Consider the following 20,705-nt stretch of genomic DNA (forward strand, 5'->3'; position numbering starts at 1 on the left):
TGAGCTTCTTGGAGTAGAGTGATCACTTGTTCTTTGATTGATTGTTGAAATAATTTGATATCCAAGCACTCCTTATTGTGATTTGTGATTATATAAGTTTCAATACGATTCCGAAATGCACTTCTTATACACCGCAAGTTATCACTTATTTGCGCGCCAGATAATTGTTTATGCAAGTTGGTGCGTAAGTGATGCGACCAACTAATTTTAGCAACATTTAGATTACAGACATCACAATATCGTATTTCACCTGCGTTAGGATTTGTGTTACTAGACCCAGGATTGTTATTGTTATGTAAAGCATCAGCCATTTTTGTTTTTGTTTTGTTTTTTAAATGTTAATTAAAAAAGTTTATTTTATTTATTTTTCTTAGTCGTTACAAAAATTTAAAACATAATTTTCCCCATCAGATTTAAGTTTGACTAGCTTGTAGCCCCCCGTCGCCATGTGCTCCACAGCGTTCGCTGACAGCGTACTAAACCGGTCTGGCAAGAACACCACAAAATCTTCAAATGTAAGCATTATTTTCTCGCCGTAGCGTGTCCGCTTCACTTCAGCGTTCTGTATCACAAGCGGTGTGTTAAAAGGGAGTGCCTTAACACTTTTAATAGGGGGTAGGGAGACGGCCCCAAGCTCATTCCACTGTTCTCCAAAGTCAGACATGTTGCTGTTGCTGTTGCTGTTGCTGCTGCTGCTGCTGCTGATGTTAATGCTAATGAAAGATTCTTCAAATAGTGCGAGTGACTTCTTGCTCTGAATTTGACTTCTGCTTTCTGAATTACTCCAGTACTCTACATCTCATATTTATACCAGTTTGCGAGACGAACAAATCTGAAAAGAAAGAGAGATAAATACTTATGTATATTTAAATAAAATAAATGCTTGGGGTAAGTGAGATAACAAGAATATATATAAATATACACACAACAATGTTTCACGATAACAATACATATACACATGCATAGCTTTTTAAAACGAGAGTGAGAGAGTTCAAGTGCGAGGGGGAGTGGGAGGGGAGGGCGGAGTGGGCGCTATCGCAAACGAGAGTGTGAGTCCGAGGGCAAGCGGGAGGGGAAGTGAGCGCAACCCCCCAGAGGATCAAGCCTCAGGACAAGCGGGAGGGGAAGTGGGAGGGGAAGTGAGCGCAACCCCCCAGAGGATCAAGCCCCAGGACAAGCGGGAGGGGAAGTGGGAGGGGAAGTGAGCGCAACCTCCAGAGAGTCAAGCCCCACGACAAGCGGGAGGGGAAGGGGGAGGGGGAGTGATCGCGGCCCCAGAAACTTCCACAACAACAACTTCCGCTCGCGATAAGCGCCCCCCCGCACCAGCGATAAAAAAGTGGTCCAGAACATACAAACCCCATAGCGGTCCAGAACATACAAATCCACCCTACTCACGCACTATTGCGTGCATGTTTACAGTACTAGTGCCAGCTATCATTTGGTTTATATATCGTGTTTCAGTGATATATGGGTAAATTCTACCATTTATTCTTATGTATATGGCATTTCTATGCCATATTTATATAATTCATTCATATCTTAATTTATATTTATTATATTATACATTATTATGCCTTATAGGTATTATACCTATAAGCCATATCCATACGATTCATATACTAGTGCAGCCCCTCACTAGGTTTATATATCTCATTTTAATTATATATTGGTAAATTCTATTATTTATTCTTGTGTATATGGCACTTATATGCCGCCATATCTATAAAAATGCATTTATATTTCAATGTATATTTTCTATATTATACATTATTATGCCTTAAAAAGTTATTATACCTACCATAAGGCGATATCCATACGATTCATTTATATAAAAGATATATGTATAATTTTCTATACATAATTTTTTTTTATGAATATATGGGTTTCCTAAGCATATCCATATAATACATTTAGTTTTATATGGATTAGATTGGTCTTCTTTATTGTATTGCCAAACTCATATTGATAAAATAAGTTTTGAACAATAAGAGGATCAGCCGCCAACCAACCAACCACTGCTACCATTGGAGGAACATATACTTACTTTTTATATGTCCTCTTACTTGAATGGTCCTCTCTTTACTTGAAAATTTCATTACCATAGGAATCTATTTATACATGGAATATGATTTCCACTACTTTTTCGCGTCACTAATAATTAATATGACGATACAGACTTGCTACCATAACATAAGTCTTGAACAATAATAGGAGCAGCCGCCAACCAACCACCAACCAACCAACCACTGCTACCATTGATAGTAATTTTATATGTCCTCTTTACTTGAATTTCAATACCATAGGAATATTTATACATGGAATATGTTTTGCCACTACTTTTTCGCGTCACTAATAATATGACGATACAGTCTTGCTACCATAACATAAGTTTTGAACAATAAGAGGAGCAGACACACCAACCAACCAACCGCGCTGCTACCATTGAAGGAACATATACTTATATTTATATAAGTCCTCTTTACTTGAATGGCCTCTTTACTTGAATTTCAATACCATAGGAATATTTATTTATACATGGAATATGTTTTGCCACTACTTTTTCGCGTCACTAATAATATGACGATATAGACTTGCTACCATAACATAAGTTTTGAACAATAAGAGGAGCAGACACCAACCAACCAACCGCTGCTACCATTGAATGAACCATATATACAAACTTTTATATATGTCCTCTTTACTTGAATTTTAATACCATAGGAATATTTATACATGGAATATGTTTGCCACTTTATCATCGCGTCACTAATAAGATGACGATACATTTTGTTTGTTCAATATTTACTTATATATTGATGTTTCCAATTTAGGTCTTTTATATTTCTTCTTCCCTACCTTACACACCACAAACAAAGTGGCGTGCGATGCTGCAAGCAAGCATAATGATTATGCCCGCTTTGCAACATCTTTATTATCGAATCATCAAGCAAAGGATAAGCTTCAGTGGATCGCAGTATGGCAGCTGCTCAACCACTTACAACACCTTGCCTGTTACAAAAGTCGTTTACAATTGATTCTAGGCTTTGTCATTGTATTAAATAATGCTTTTATATGTAACTAGCGCGGCATCAGGTGATCAAAGATCCTCCCAATTTACTATGTTACAAATTACATTGGCATCACATCCATTGTCGTTTATAAAGTAAATTATAAACTTTAAATGGTTTAGAAGCCATACAATGCAAATTGCCCCTTATTTATCATTGCAGTCCAGCACGGATACGACCTTAGAGGCGTTCAGGCATAATCCAACGGACGTAGCGTCATACCACTGTTCGCTCGAACAAGTATTGTGCCATTGGTCCGTACCTGCGGTTCCTCTCGTACTACGCAGGAATGCTGTCGCAACAACGTTTTGTCATTAGTAGGGTAAAACTAACCTGTCTCACGACGGTCTAAACCCAGCTCACGTTCCCTTGCATGGGTGAACAATCCAACGCTTGGTGAATTTTGCTTCACAATGATAGGAAGAGCCGACATCGAAGGATCAAAAAGCGACGTCGCTATGAACGCTTGGCCGCCACAAGCCAGTTATCCCTATGGTAACTTTTCTGACACCTCTTGTTAAAAACTCTTTAAACCAAAAGGATCGATAGGCCGAGCTTTTGCTGTCCCTGTGTGTACTGAACACCGAGATCAAGTCAGCATTTGCCCTTTTGCTCTATGTGTGGTTTCTGTCCGCACTGAGCTGGCCTTGGGACACCTCCGTTATTATTTGAGAGATGTACCGCCCCAGTCAAACTCCCTACCTGGCAATGTCCTTGAATTGGATCATACCTGAGTAATTGGAGTTATACCAAATTTTCAAATCAAAAATACATAAATGCACCGTTTTATTAAAGAATTTGTTTGCGATTATATAACAAACTCGTGATACTTTGATCAAGAAGCTTGCATCAAAACCCAATACCATAAGATATAATAAATATATCCGTATAATGGCTAGGAAATGATACACGTTCCATTTAATCAAGTAAGTAAGGAAACAATAAGAGTAGTGGTATTTCATTGGCGATACCAAACCGAAGTCTAATATCTCCCACTTATTCTACACCTCTTATGTCTCCTTACACTGCCAGATTAGAGTCAAGCTCAAAAGGGTCTTCTTTCCCCGCTAATTATTCCAAGCCCGTTCCCTTGGCTGTGGTTTCGCTAGATAGTAGATAGGGACAGTAGGAATCTCGTTAATCCATTCATGCGCGTCACTAATTAGATGACGAGGCATTTGGCTACCTTAAGAGAGTCATAGTTACTCCCGCCGTTGACCCGCGCTTACTTGAATTTCTTCACTTTGACATTCAGAGCACTGGGCAGAAATCACATTGTGTCAACACCCGCTAGGGCCATCACAATGCTTTGTTTTAATTAGACAGTCGGATTCCCCAAGTCCGTGCCAGTTCTGAATTGATTGTTAATTGATAATCGTTATAATTAATAAGAACTAATTGGTTTAACCCAATTAGTATTCTTAAAAATTTTAGCAAGAAAGTTCCACAATTGGCTACGTAACTAAACTATCCGGGGAACAAGTGACCAACATAAATGCCAGACACTCTATTTACCCAGAACGAGCACATAAACCATGTTATTGTTTCCCAATCAAGCCCGACTATCTCAATCTTCAGAGCCAATCCTTATCCCGAAGTTACGGATCTAATTTGCCGACTTCCCTTACCTACATTATTCTATCGACTAGAGACTCTTCACCTTGGAGACCAGCTGCGGATATTGGTACGGCCTGTTGAGAAGTTTGCGTGTCCCCACCATAAATTTTCAAGGTCCGAGGAGAAAATATCGACACAACAGTATATGTCATGCTCTTCTAGCCCATCTACCATATCTCTCTGCGAAAGACTTCCATGGTAGTACGGCTATAAAACAGAAAAGAAAACTCTTCCGATATCTCTCGACGGCTTCTTTATGGTCGTTCCTGTTGCCAGGATGAGCACGAGGCCCATATTTAATAACAAACGGATACTCAACAGGTTACGGAATTGGAACCGTATTCCCTTTCGTTCAAAATTATTCAAGTATATTAATTAGCTTGATTTATATAATATAATTATATTTGTATGGCATTTGTGTTTTACTTGAAAATTTTCGGCTTTCGCCTTGAACTTAGGACCGACTAACTCGTGATCAACCACTGTTCACACGAAACCCTTCTCCACTTCAGTCCTCCAAGGTCTCATTCGATCATTTGCTACTACCACCAAGATCTGTACCAATGGCAGCTCCATGCAGGCTTACGCCAAACACTTCTACGCATACCATTGTACCTTCCTACTCACTAAAGTTTCAAAATTTATATCACAAGTAATATAAATCATCTACTTTAGCGGTAATGTATAGGTATACAACTTAAGCGCCATCCATTTTAAGGGCTAGTTGCTTCGGCAGGTGAGTTGTTACACACTCCTTAGCGGATTTCGACTTCCATGATCACCGTCCTGCTGTTTTAAGCAACCAACGCCTTTCATGGTATCTGCATGAGTTGTTAATTTGGGCACCGTAACATTACGTTTGGTTCATCCCACAGCGCCAGTTCTGCTTACCAAAAGTGGCCCACTGGGCACATTATATCATAACCTTGAACTTCATATCAAGAAAGTTAAGGTTCTTACCCATTTAAAGTTTGAGAATAGGTTAAGATCGTTTCGACCCTAAGGCCTCTAATCATTCGCTTTACCAGATAAGATTATTTTATATAACATTAAAATGCACCAGCTATCCTGAGGGAAACTTCGGAAGGAACCAGCTACTAGATGGTTCGATTGGTCTTTCGCCCCTATACTCAATTCTGACAATCGATTTGCACGTCAGAACTGTTTCGGTCTTCCATCAGGGTTTCCCCTGACTTCAACCTGATCAAGTATAGTTCACCATCTTTCGGGTCACAGCATATATGCTCAAGGTACGTTCCAGTTAGAGGCATAAATAATATAAATATCATTATACATAACTATATAGAACGCCCCGGGATTGTGTTAATTAGCTATAAATAGTTAAAAAACTAATCCCATTATTAGTCAAGTTAATTACGCTATTAGGTTTATATCCCAATAACTTGCACATATGTTAGACTCCTTGGTCCGTGTTTCAAGACGGGTCCCGAAGGTATCCTGAATCTTTCGCATTGTTAATCATACAAGTGCATATAATAAACACAAAAATCAATGATAATTATGCCATTATATAATTCCGAAAAATTAACGCACTGTATTCATATAAATCTATCAGCACTTTATCAAATTAATAACATTTATTCTGTGTTAAAATGCAAGCAAATTAATTTGAATAAACTATAAGTTATATTTTATGATAAATTTTGTATGCTAATAGATTACAATGTCCTTATATGGAAAAAATGCACACTATTATCATAATATTGTTTAAATATTACAATTTTAATGATGAATTTTCCATAACGGATATTCAGGTTCATCGGGCTTAACCTCTAAGCAGTTTCACGTACTGTTTAACTCTCTATTCAGAGTTCTTTTCAACTTTCCCTCACGGTACTTGTTTACTATCGGTCTCATGGTTATATTTAGTTTTAGATGGAGTTTACCACCCACTTAGTGCTGCACTATCAAGCAACACGACTCTTTGGAAACATCATCTAGTAATCATTAACGTTATACGGGCCTGGCACCCTCTATGGGTAAATGGCCTCATTTAAGAAGGACTTAAATCGTTAATTTCTCATACTAGAATATTGACGCTCCATACACTGCATCTCACATTTGCCATATAGACAAAGTGACTTAGTGCTGAACTGATTTCTTTTCGCTCGCCGCTACTAAGAAAATCCTGGTTAGTTTCTTTTCCTCCCCTAATTAATATGCTTAAATTCAGGGGGTAGTCCCATATGAGTTGAGGTTGTGTATAACTTTTTTTGCAATTAATTCTTTATATATAATGATAAAACATTTTATTAAATTCGTTATATATTTTATATATTTGTATGGCATTTGTTTGGTCTAACGAATCAACGAAGAATAATAATATTGTCAACGGCTTTCTATTTACTAATCTTTAATAAGAGACAATTCTAGATAAATTTTTTATGCTAGACATTTCTCAGTATTATTTGATTGAAAAAGAAAATATTTCTCTTCGTTTTTCACATTCAAATTATTTACTAATGTGAGATAATGTTTTTCATATATTTGTTAATATTATGAATAATATAATAATTAAATTATTATTATCCAATAATATACCATATGCTTATAAAATTTCATTATAAAATTTATATAAACAACTTAATTAGCATAGTCTTACAACCCTCAACCATATGTAGTCCAAGCAGCACTATAAAATTAATTAAAGTACATAACAGCATGGACTGCGATATGCGTTCAAAATGTCGATGTTCATGTGTCCTGCAGTTCACACGATGACGCACAGTTTGCTGCGTTCTTCATCGACCCATGAGCCGAGTGATCCACCGCTTAGAGTTTTATATATTGGTTTGGTAATTTTGTCATATATGTTTTTATTGAAAGAAATTAAAAATACACCATTTTACTGGCATATATCAATTCCTTCAATAAATTGATTTTTATACCTAAAACGAATGCTGCGAAATGTCTTAGTTTCATATAACCAATAATATATCAAGTATTTTTTAAATGGCATTTACGGTATTAATACTTTTTTTTAGCGATATATATTGAAATTTATATAAAACATTAACCTGTAATAATCAGGTACAACATTGTACATTTTAGGTTGTTGCATTATCCAATGTATGCGCATAACTGAGATGAACAATACATATCGCAACGCGTGTATATTATGGTCCATATACACACAGTGTTTTATTAATTAATTGCATTTAATATACAATATAATAATAATATTAAATAAATTTAATAATTTCGATTTGCTTGTTCGAATTTGTTATTTGTTTGCTTTTGCTTATTTATTTATCTCTTATTTAATGCAATAATATATTTATTATTACAATTATTATTTCGATTTGCTTGTTCGAAATTTTATATTTGATCTATAAAAGATCATATTTTTGGCAATTTATATTTTATTTGTATTACTATAATATATTATATTATTATAATAAAAACAAATTTTTTTATTAACGGTAAGGATATTAAACAATAATGATCCTTCCGCAGGTTCACCTACGGAAACCTTGTTACGACTTTTACTTCCTCTAAATAATCAAGTTCGGTCAACTTTTGCGAAACAACCGTAACACACAAGGCGTCACAGTGATCACGTCCGGAGACCTCACTAAATAATTCAATCGGTAGTAGCGACGGGCGGTGTGTACAAAGGGCAGGGACGTAATCAATGCGAGTTAATGACTCACACTTACTGGGAATTCCAAGTTCATGTGAACAGTTTCAGTTCACAATCCCAAGCATGAAAGTGGTTCAGCGGTTTACCCGGACCTCTCGGTCTAGGAAATACACGTTGATACTTTCATTGTAGCGCGCGTGCAGCCCAGGACATCTAAGGGCATCACAGACCTGTTATTGCTCAATCTCATTATTGCTAGACGCAATTTGTCCATTTAAGAAGCTAGTGTCCTTATAATGGGACAAACCAACAGGTACGGCTCCACTTATATAAACACATTCAAACACAATAAACATTTTACTGCCACCATGAATGAAGGCTATATAAGCTTCAACACCATAATCCTGAAGATATCTATTTAATATATTTGAGTCTCGTTCGTTATCGGAATTAACCAGACAAATCACTCCACGAACTAAGAACGGCCATGCACCACCACCCATAGATTCGAGAAAGAGCTATCAATCTGTCTTACACACTTATGTTCGGACCTGGTAAGTTTTCCCGTGTTGAGTCAAATTAAGCCGCAGGCTCCACTCCTGGTGGTGCCCTTCCGTCAATTCCTTTAAGTTTCAGCTTTGCAACCATACTTCCCCCGGAGCCCAAAAGCTTTGGTTTCCCGGGAAGCGACTGAGAGAGCCATAAAAGTAGCTACACCCAATTGCTAGCTGGCATCGTTTATGGTTAGAACTAGGGCGGTATCTGATCGCCTTCGAACCTCTAACTTTCGTTCTTGATTAATGAAAACATCTTTGGCAAATGCTTTCGCTTAAGTTAGTCTTACGACGGTCCAAGAATTTCACCTCTCGCGTCGTAATACTAATGCCCCCAAACTGCTTCTATTAATCATTACCTCTTGATCTGAAAACCAATGAAAGCAGAACAGAGGTCTTATTTCATTATCCCATGCACAGAATATTCAGGCATTTGAAGCCTGCTTTAAGCACTCTAATTTGTTCAAAGTAATTGTACCGGCCCACAATAACACTCGTTTAAGAGCACTAATGCAGGTTTTTAAATAGGAGGAACATATGAAAAAATACAAGTATCTAAGCACATGTAAGAACTCCACCGGTAATACGCTTACATACATAAAGGTATAGTACTAACCACAATTGTAAGTTGTACTACCCGTATGAAGCACAAGTTCAACTACGAACGTTTTAACCGCAACAACTTTAATATACGCTATTGGAGCTGGAATTACCGCGGCTGCTGGCACCAGACTTGCCCTCCAATTGGTCCTTGTTAAAGGATTTAAAGTGTACTCATTCCAATTACAGGGCCTCGGATATGAGTCCTGTATTGTTATTTTTCGTCACTACCTCCCCGAGCTGGGAGTGGGTAATTTACGCGCCTGCTGCCTTCCTTAGATGTGGTAGCCGTTTCTCAGGCTCCCTCTCCGGAATCGAACCCTGATTCCCCGTTACCCGTTGCAACCATGGTAGTCCTAGATACTACCATCAAAAGTTGATAGGGCAGACATTTGAAAGATCTGTCGTCGGTACAAGACCATACGATCTGCATGTTATCTAGAGTTCAACCAATATAACGATCTTGCGATCGCTTGGTTTTAGCCTAATAAAAGCACATGTCCCATAAGGTTCATGTTTTAATTGCATGTATTAGCTCTAGAATTACCACAGTTATCCAAGTAACTGTTAACGATCTAAGGAACCATAACTGATATAATGAGCCTTTTGCGGTTTCACTTTTAATTCGTGTGTACTTAGACATGCATGGCTTAATCTTTGAGACAAGCATATAACTACTGGCAGGATCAACCAGAATAATGTTTTTATTCATATTTCATTCATATTTTTGAATAGAAATTAGCAATATAAATTTTATAGATTGTTTTCTATCGAATACGGCCATTTTTATATAGCATTCGTATACGTTTGTTGTTTTCACAATATATACTTGTTCCGCCACTAATAATAACAAGTTTTTTAATTATTGATGTTAAAAACACAATATTTTTTTTCGTAATACGTAATAATTTTCTTTATATTTGCATATTTCATTCTAAAATATCTTTTTTGTTCGACATACGTCATTATTGTATCCACACATGTACAATTTTTGTTTAACCAATATAAAATATTGAATTAAATCATTTGTATTTTGATGATAAATTTAAAATTTATCTGTATATATTCATATAAGACTCTTTGGTAATATATAATATAAAACCGAGCGCATATATGATATGTACGTTAGAAGAAATAATATATATATATATTATTTTCTTTTAATATAGGGACACCTCTTTTAATTTATCCCCGCAGGGAATTATCACATAACTCAGTATGTGATAATGGCAGACCAATATACATATATATCAAGATTATCAATACAAAATATATATCATTATTAGCCTGCCTCAATTGTAATTATTTATTTGGATTAACGATAAAGTTCGGAAACAATTTGTTATTCTATGTATAATAGAAACCTTGGCCTTTGTTTCAACATTATTATCTTTGGGCTTAAAATATTAACCGTGGAGCCAAGTCTCATATTCATAAATGAATAAAGAAACAAATTTGACGGATTAATATCTTCTCTACCGACAGACAGTATTTTGTCACGTCAATAGTAGATGGCCGGCCCATTGACCATCCTATAGTAGTTTTTGGACCCAATATCTTTAATTCGGGTATTTTCAATTGTCTTTGCCAATCAACCGTTTGGTACTCTCTCATATAATAAGAGAATACACATATAATTCCATTATATGGATATATCTTCATTATTTTATTTGCTACATCACCCTATAATAGTTTTTGAACCCGTCAACTTCAATTCGGGTATTTTCAATTGTCTTTGCCAACCATTTATATGGTATTCTCTATTATAATAAGAGAATACTAGTGTATATCCATTATATGGATATATCATCTTCATATTATTTGCTACACCACCCTATAGTAGTTTTTGAACCCATCATCTGCAATTCGGGTATTTTCAATTGTCTTTGCCAACCAACTATACGGTATTCTCTCTTATAATAAGAGAATACAAGTATATTTTCATTATATGGATATAATGCCATTTATTTTTCAATATCCATATAATTCATTTAGTTTTGTATGTACAAAACAAGTTTTCTTTATAGTATTGACAAAATCATATGTTTACGCATAACATAAGTTTTGACCAATACGAGGAGGGGCCCGCCAACGACCACCTCCCTATAGTAGTTTTTTACCCCACGCACTACTGCGTGCCTGTTTACAGTACTAGTGCCAGCTATCACTAGGTTTATATATCATGTTTCAGTGATATATGGGTAAATTCTACCATTTATTCTTATGTATATGGCATTTCTATGCCATATTTATACAATCCATTCATATCTTAATGTATATTTATTATATTATACATTATTATGCCTTATAGGTATTATACCTATAAGCCATATCCATACGATTCATTCACTAGTGCCGCCCCTCACTAGGTTTATAATTGTTATATCATTGATATACAATTTATTTCTATATATATGGCATTTATATGCCATATCCATACAATGCATTCACATTTCAATGTATATTTACTTGTTATACATTATTATGCCTTATAGGTATTATACCTATAAGCCATATCCATACGATTCACTTATATAAATATATGTATATTTTTCTATACATAATTTTTTTTTACTTTTGTATGGATTTCTATGCATATCCATAGTTTATATGGATATGCTTGGCGTTCTATATAGTATTGACAAATTCATATGCATAACATAAGTTTTGACCAATACGAGGAGGGGCCCGCCAACGACCACCTCCCTATAGTAGTTTTTTACCCCACGCACTACTGCGTGCCTGTTTACAGTACTAGTGCCAGCTATCACTAGGTTTATATATCGTGTTTCAGTGATATATGGGTAAATTCTACCATTTATTCTTATGTATATGGCATTTCTATGCCATATTTATACAATCCATTCATATCTTAATGTATATTTATTATATTATACATTATTATGCCTTATAGGTATTATACCTATAAGCCATATCCATACGATTCATTCACTAGTGCCGCCCCTCACTAGGTTTATAATTTTTATATCATTGATATACAATTTATTTCTATATATATGGCATTTATATGCCATATCCATACAATGCATTCACATTTCAATGTATATTTACTTGTTATACATTATTATGCCTTATAGGTATTATACCTATAAGCCATATCCATACGATTCACTTATATAAATATATGTATATTTTTCTATACATAATTTTTTTTTACTTTTGTATGGATTTCTATGCATATCCATAGTTTATATGGATATGCTTGGCGTTCTATATAGTATTGACAAATTCATATGCATAACATAAGTTTTGACCAATACGAGGAGGGGCCCGCCAACGACCACCTCCCTATAGTAGTTTTTTACCCCACGCACTACTGCGTGCCTGTTTACAGTACTAGTGCCAGCTATCACTAGGTTTATATATCGTGTTTCAGTGATATATGGGTAAATTCTACCATTTATTCTTATGTATATGGCATTTCTATGCCATATTTATACAATCCATTCATATCTTAATGTATATTTATTATATTATACATTATTATGCCTTATAGGTATTATACCTATAAGCCATATCCATACGATTCATTCACTAGTGCCGCCCCTCACTAGGTTTATAATTGTTATATCATTGATATACAATTTATTTCTATATATATGGCATTTATATGCCATATCCATACAATGCATTCACATTTCAATGTATATTTACTTGTTATACATTATTATGCCTTATAGGTATTATACCTATAAGCCATATCCATACGATTCACTTATATAAATATATGTATATTTTTCTATACATAATTTTTTTTTACTTTTGTATGGATTTCTATGCATATCCATAGTTTATATGGATATGCTTGGCGTTCTATATAGTATTGACAAATTCATATGCATAACATAAGTTTTGACCAATACGAGGAGGGGCCCGCCAACGACCACCTCCCTATAGTAGTTTTTTACCCCACGCACTACTACGTGCCTGTTTACAGTACTAGTGCCAGCTATCACTAGGTTTATATATCGTGTTTCAGTGATATATGGGTAAATTCTACCATTTATTCTTATGTATATGGCATTTCTATGCCATATTTATACAATCCATTCATATCTTAATGTATATTTATTATATTATACATTATTATGCCTTATAGGTATTATACCTATAAGCCATATCCATACGATTCATTCACTAGTGCCGCCCCTCACTAGGTTTATAATTGTTATATCATTGATATACAATTTATTTCTATATATATGGCATTTATATGCCATATCCATACAATGCATTCACATTTCAATGTATATTTACTTGTTATACATTATTATGCCTTATAGGTATTATACCTATAAGCCATATCCATACGATTCACTTATATAAATATATGTATATTTTTCTATACATAATTTTTTTTTACTTTTGTATGGATTTCTATGCATATCCATAGTTTATATGGATATGCTTGGCGTTCTATATAGTATTGACAAATTCATATGCATAACATAAGTTTTGACCAATACGAGGAGGGGCCCGCCAACGACCACCTCCCTATAGTAGTTTTTTACCCCACGCACTACTACGTGCCTGTTTACAGTACTAGTGCCAGCTATCACTAGGTTTATATATCGTGTTTCAGTGATATATGGGTAAATTCTACCATTTATTCTTATGTATATGGCATTTCTATGCCATATTTATACAATCCATTCATATCTTAATGTATATTTATTATATTATACATTATTATGCCTTATAGGTATTATACCTATAAGCCATATCCATACGATTCATTCACTAGTGCCGCCCCTCACTAGGTTTATAATTGTTATATCATTGATATACAATTTATTTCTATATATATGGCATTTATATGCCATATCCATACAATGCATTCACATTTCAATGTATATTTACTTGTTATACATTATTATGCCTTATAGGTATTATACCTATAAGCCATATCCATACGATTCACTTATATAAATATATGTATATTTTTCTATACATAATTTTTTTTTACTTTTGTATGGATTTCTATGCATATCCATAGTTTATATGGATATGCTTGGCGTTCTATATAGTATTGACAAATTCATATGCATAACATAAGTTTTGACCAATACGAGGAGGGGCCCGCCAACGACCACCTCCCTATAGTAGTTTTTTACCCCACGCACTACTACGTGCCTGTTTACAGTACTAGTGCCAGCTATCATTTGGTTTATATATCGTGTTTCAGTGATATATGGGTAAATTCTACCATTTATTCTTATGTATATGGCATTTCTATGCCATATTTATATAATTCATTCATATCTTAATTTATATTTATTATATTATACATTATTATGCCTTATAGGTATTATACCTATAAGCCATATCCATACGATTCATATACTAGTGCAGCCCCTCACTAGGTTTATATATCTCATTTTAATTATATATTGGTAAATTCTATTATTTATTCTTGTGTATATGGCACTTATATGCCGCCATATCTATAAAAATGCATTTATATTTCAATGTATATTTTCTATATTATACATTATTATGCCTTAAAAAGTTATTATACCTACCATAAGGCGATATCCATACGATTCATTTATATAAAAGATATATGTATAATTTTCTATACATAATTTTTTTTTATGAATATATGGGTTTCCTAAGCATATCCATATAATACATTTAGTTTTATATGGATTAGATTGGTCTTCTTTATTGTATTGCCAAACTCATATTGATAAAATAAGTTTTGAACAATAAGAGGATCAGCCGCCAACCAACCAACCACTGCTACCATTGGAGGAACATATACTTACTTTTTATATGTCCTCTTACTTGAATGGTCCTCTCTTTACTTGAAAATTTCATTACCATAGGAATCTATTTATACATGGAATATGATTTCCACTACTTTTTCGCGTCACTAATAATTAATATGACGATACAGACTTGCTACCATAACATAAGTCTTGAACAATAATAGGAGCAGCCGCCAACCAACCACCAACCAACCAACCACTGCTACCATTGATAGTAATTTTATATGTCCTCTTTACTTGAATTTCAATACCATAGGAATATTTATACATGGAATATGTTTTGCCACTACTTTTTCGCGTCACTAATAATATGACGATACAGTCTTGCTACCATAACATAAGTTTTGAACAATAAGAGGAGCAGACACACCAACCAACCAACCGCGCTGCTACCATTGAAGGAACATATACTTATATTTATATAAGTCCTCTTTACTTGAATGGCCTCTTTACTTGAATTTCAATACCATAGGAATATTTATTTATACATGGAATATGTTTTGCCACTACTTTTTCGCGTCACTAATAATATGACGATATAGACTTGCTACCATAACATAAGTTTTGAACAATAAGAGGAGCAGACACCAACCAACCAACCGCTGCTACCATTGAATGAACCATATATACAAACTTTTATATATGTCCTCTTTACTTGAATTTTAATACCATAGGAATATTTATACATGGAATATGTTTGCCACTTTATCATCGCGTCACTAATAAGATGACGATACATTTTGTTTGTTCAATATTTACTTATATATTGATGTTTCCAATTTAGGTCTTTTATATTTCTTCTTCCCTACCTTACACACCACAAACAAAGTGGCGTGCGATGCTGCAAGCAAGCATAATGATTATGCCCGCTTTGCAACATCTTTATTATCGAATCATCAAGCAAAGGATAAGCTTCAGTGGATCGCAGTATGGCAGCTGCTCAACCACTTACAACACCTTGCCTGTTACAAAAGTCGTTTACAATTGATTCTAGGCTTTGTCATTGTATTAAATAATGCTTTTATATGTAACTAGCGCGGCATCAGGTGATCAAAGATCCTCCCAATTTACTATGTTACAAATTACATTGGCATCACATCCATTGTCGTTTATAAAGTAAATTATAAACTTTAAATGGTTTAGAAGCCATACAATGCAAATTGCCCCTTATTTATCATTGCAGTCCAGCACGGATACGACCTTAGAGGCGTTCAGGCATAATCCAACGGACGTAGCGTCATACCACTGTTCGCTCGAACAAGTATTGTGCCATTGGTCCGTACCTGCGGTTCCTCTCGTACTACGCAGGAATGCTGTCGCAACAACGTTTTGTCATTAGTAGGGTAAAACTAACCTGTCTCACGACGGTCTAAACCCAGCTCACGTTCCCTTGCATGGGTGAACAATCCAACGCTTGGTGAATTTTGCTTCACAATGATAGGAAGAGCCGACATCGAAGGATCAAAAAGCGACGTCGCTATGAACGCTTGGCCGCCACAAGCCAGTTATCCCTATGGTAACTTTTCTGACACCTCTTGTTAAAAACTCTTTAAACCAAAAGGATCGATAGGCCGAGCTTTTGCTGTCCCTGTGTGTACTGAACACCGAGATCAAGTCAGCATTTGCCCTTTTGCTCTATGTGTGGTTTCTGTCCGCACTGAGCTGGCCTTGGGACACCTCCGTTATTATTTGAGAGATGTACCGCCCCAGTCAAACTCCCTACCTGGCAATGTCCTTGAATTGGATCATACCTGAGTAATTGGAGTTATACCAAATTTTCAAATCAAAAATACATAAATGCACCGTTTTATTAAAGAATTTGTTTGCGATTATATAACAAACTCGTGATACTTTGATCAAGAAGCTTGCATCAAAACCCAATACCATAAGATATAATAAATATATCCGTATAATGGCTAGGAAATGATACACGTTCCATTTAATCAAGTAAGTAAGGAAACAATAAGAGTAGTGGTATTTCATTGGCGATACCAAACCGAAGTCTAATATCTCCCACTTATTCTACACCTCTTATGTCTCCTTACACTGCCAGATTAGAGTCAAGCTCAAAAGGGTCTTCTTTCCCCGCTAATTATTCCAAGCCCGTTCCCTTGGCTGTGGTTTCGCTAGATAGTAGATAGGGACAGTAGGAATCTCGTTAATCCATTCATGCGCGTCACTAATTAGATGACGAGGCATTTGGCTACCTTAAGAGAGTCATAGTTACTCCCGCCGTTGACCCGCGCTTACTTGAATTTCTTCACTTTGACATTCAGAGCACTGGGCAGAAATCACATTGTGTCAACACCCGCTAGGGCCATCACAATGCTTTGTTTTAATTAGACAGTCGGATTCCCCAAGTCCGTGCCAGTTCTGAATTGATTGTTAATTGATAATCGTTATAATTAATAAGAACTAATTGGTTTAACCCAATTAGTATTCTTAAAAATTTTAGCAAGAAAGTTCCACAATTGGCTACGTAACTAAACTATCCGGGGAACAAGTGACCAACATAAATGCCAGACACTCTATTTACCCAGAACGAGCACATAAACCATGTTATTGTTTCCCAATCAAGCCCGACTATCTCAATCTTCAGAGCCAATCCTTATCCCGAAGTTACGGATCTAATTTGCCGACTTCCCTTACCTACATTATTCTATCGACTAGAGACTCTTCACCTTGGAGACCAGCTGCGGATATTGGTACGGCCTGTTGAGAAGTTTGCGTGTCCCCACCATAAATTTTCAAGGTCCGAGGAGAAAATATCGACACAACAGTATATGTCATGCTCTTCTAGCCCATCTACCATATCTCTCTGCGAAAGACTTCCATGGTAGTACGGCTATAAAACAGAAAAGAAAACTCTTCCGATATCTCTCGACGGCTTCTTTATGGTCGTTCCTGTTGCCAGGATGAGCACGAGGCCCATATTTAATAACAAACGGATACTCAACAGGTTACGGAATTGGAACCGTATTCCCTTTCGTTCAAAATTATTCAAGTATATTAATTAGCTTGATTTATATAATATAATTATATTTGTATGGCATTTGTGTTTTACTTGAAAATTTTCGGCTTTCGCCTTGAACTTAGGACCGACTAACTCGTGATCAACCACTGTTCACACGAAACCCTTCTCCACTTCAGTCCTCCAAGGTCTCATTCGATTATTTGCTACTACCACCAAGATCTGTACCAATGGCAGCTCCATGCAGGCTTACGCCAAACACTTCTACGCATACCATTGTACCTTCCTACTCACTAAAGTTTCAAAATTTATATCACAAGTAATATAAATCATCTACTTTAGCGGTAATGTATAGGTATACAACTTAAGCGCCATCCATTTTAAGGGCTAGTTGCTTCGGCAGGTGAGTTGTTACACACTCCTTAGCGGATTTCGACTTCCATGATCACCGTCCTGCTGTTTTAAGCAACCAACGCCTTTCATGGTATCTGCATGAGTTGTTAATTTGGGCACCGTAACATTACGTTTGGTTCATCCCACAGCGCCAGTTCTGCTTACCAAAAGTGGCCCACTGGGCACATTATATCATAACCTTGAACTTCATATCAAGAAAGTTAAGGTTCTTACCCATTTAAAGTTTGAGAATAGGTTAAGATCGTTTCGACCCTAAGGCCTCTAATCATTCGCTTTACCAGATAAGATTATTTTATATAACATTAAAATGCACCAGCTATCCTGAGGGAAACTTCGGAAGGAACCAGCTACTAGATGGTTCGATTGGTCTTTCGCCCCTATACTCAATTCTGACAATCGATTTGCACGTCAGAACTGTTTCGGTCTTCCATCAGGGTTTCCCCTGACTTCAACCTGATCAAGTATAGTTCACCATCTTTCGGGTCACAGCATATATGCTCAAGGTACGTTCCAGTTAGAGGCATAAATAATATAAATATCATTATACATAACTATATAGAACGCCCCGGGATTGTGTTAATTAGCTATAAATAGTTAAAAAACTAATCCCATTATTAGTCAAGTTAATTACGCTATTAGGTTTATATCCCAATAACTTGCACATATGTTAGACTCCTTGGTCCGTGTTTCAAGACGGGTCCCGAAGGTATCCTGAATCTTTCGCATTGTTAATCATACAAGTGCATATAATAAACACAAAAATCAATGATAATTATGCCATTATATAATTCCGAAAAATTAACGCACTGTATTCATATAAATCTATCAGCACTTTATCAAATTAATAACATTTATTCTGTGTTAAAATGCAAGCAAATTAATTTGAATAAACTATAAGTTATATTTTATGATAAATTTTGTATGCTAATAGATTACAATGTCCTTATATGGAAAAAATGCACACTATTATCATAATATTGTTTAAATATTACAATTTTAATGATGAATTTTCCATAACGGATATTCAGGTTCATCGGGCTTAACCTCTAAGCAGTTTCACGTACTGTTTAACTCTCTATTCAGAGTTCTTTTCAACTTTCCCTCACGGTACTTGTTTACTATCGGTCTCATGGTTATATTTAGTTTTAGATGGAGTTTACCACCCACTTAGTGCTGCACTATCAAGCAACACGACTCTTTGGAAACATCATCTAGTAATCATTAACGTTATACGGGCCTGGCACCCTCTATGGGTAAATGGCCTCATTTAAGAAGGACTTAAATCGTTAATTTCTCATACTAGAATATTGACGCTCCATACACTGCATCTCACATTTGCCATATAGACAAAGTGACTTAGTGCTGAACTGATTTCTTTTCGCTCGCCGCTACTAAGAAAATCCTGGTTAGTTTCTTTTCCTCCCCTAATTAATATGCTTAAATTCAGGGGGTAGTCCCATATGAGTTGAGGTTGTGTATAACTTTTTTTGCAATTAATTCTTTATATATAATGATAAAACATTTTATTAAATTCGTTATATATTTTATATATTTGTATGGCATTTGTTTGGTCTAACGAATCAACGAAGAATAATAATATTGTCAACGGCTTTCTATTTACTAATCTTTAATAAGAGACAATTCTAGATAAATTTTTTATGCTAGACATTTCTCAGTATTATTTGATTGAAAAAGAAAATATTTCTCTTCGTTTTTCACATTCAAATTATTTACTAATGTGAGATAATGTTTTTCATATATTTGTTAATATTATGAATAATATAATAATTAAATTATTATTATCCAATAATATACCATATGCTTATAAAATTTCATTATAAAATTTATATAAACAACTTAATTAGCATAGTCTTACAACCCTCAACCATATGTAGTCCAAGCAGCACTATAAAATTAATTAAAGTACATAACAGCATGGACTGCGATATGCGTTCAAAATGTCGATGTTCATGTGTCCTGCAGTTCACACGATGACGCACAGTTTGCTGCGTTCTTCATCGACCCATGAGCCGAGTGATCCACCGCTTAGAGTTTTATATATTGGTTTGGTAATTTTGTCAT

At 35.3% G+C, this 20,705-nt stretch overlaps 5 non-coding genes across 5 annotated transcripts; all 5 read right to left on the minus strand.

Annotated features, from left to right (window-relative positions):
- Positions 1-2,938: 2,938 nt before the first annotated feature.
- Positions 2,939-6,909, minus strand: LOC119558902. Its single transcript, XR_005220521.1, has one exon. It is a non-coding gene; the product is annotated as a large subunit ribosomal RNA (ribosomal RNA).
- A 401-nt stretch (positions 6,910-7,310) lies between these two features.
- Positions 7,311-7,489, minus strand: LOC119558877. The gene has a single exon (XR_005220497.1). It is a non-coding gene; the product is annotated as a 5.8S ribosomal RNA (ribosomal RNA).
- A 659-nt stretch (positions 7,490-8,148) lies between these two features.
- LOC119558888 lies at positions 8,149-10,143 on the minus strand. Its single transcript, XR_005220508.1, has one exon. It is a non-coding gene; the product is annotated as a small subunit ribosomal RNA (ribosomal RNA).
- Positions 10,144-16,126: 5,983 nt separating this feature from the next.
- On the minus strand, positions 16,127-20,097 carry LOC119558899. The gene has a single exon (XR_005220518.1). It is a non-coding gene; the product is annotated as a large subunit ribosomal RNA (ribosomal RNA).
- A 401-nt stretch (positions 20,098-20,498) lies between these two features.
- Positions 20,499-20,677, minus strand: LOC119558878. The gene has a single exon (XR_005220498.1). It is a non-coding gene; the product is annotated as a 5.8S ribosomal RNA (ribosomal RNA).
- Positions 20,678-20,705: the final 28 nt, after the last annotated feature.

The sequence above is a fragment of the Drosophila subpulchrella genome, unplaced genomic scaffold, assembly GCF_014743375.2.
Source record: "Drosophila subpulchrella strain 33 F10 #4 breed RU33 unplaced genomic scaffold, RU_Dsub_v1.1 Primary Assembly Seq147, whole genome shotgun sequence".
NCBI lineage: Eukaryota > Metazoa > Arthropoda > Insecta > Diptera > Drosophilidae > Drosophila > Drosophila subpulchrella.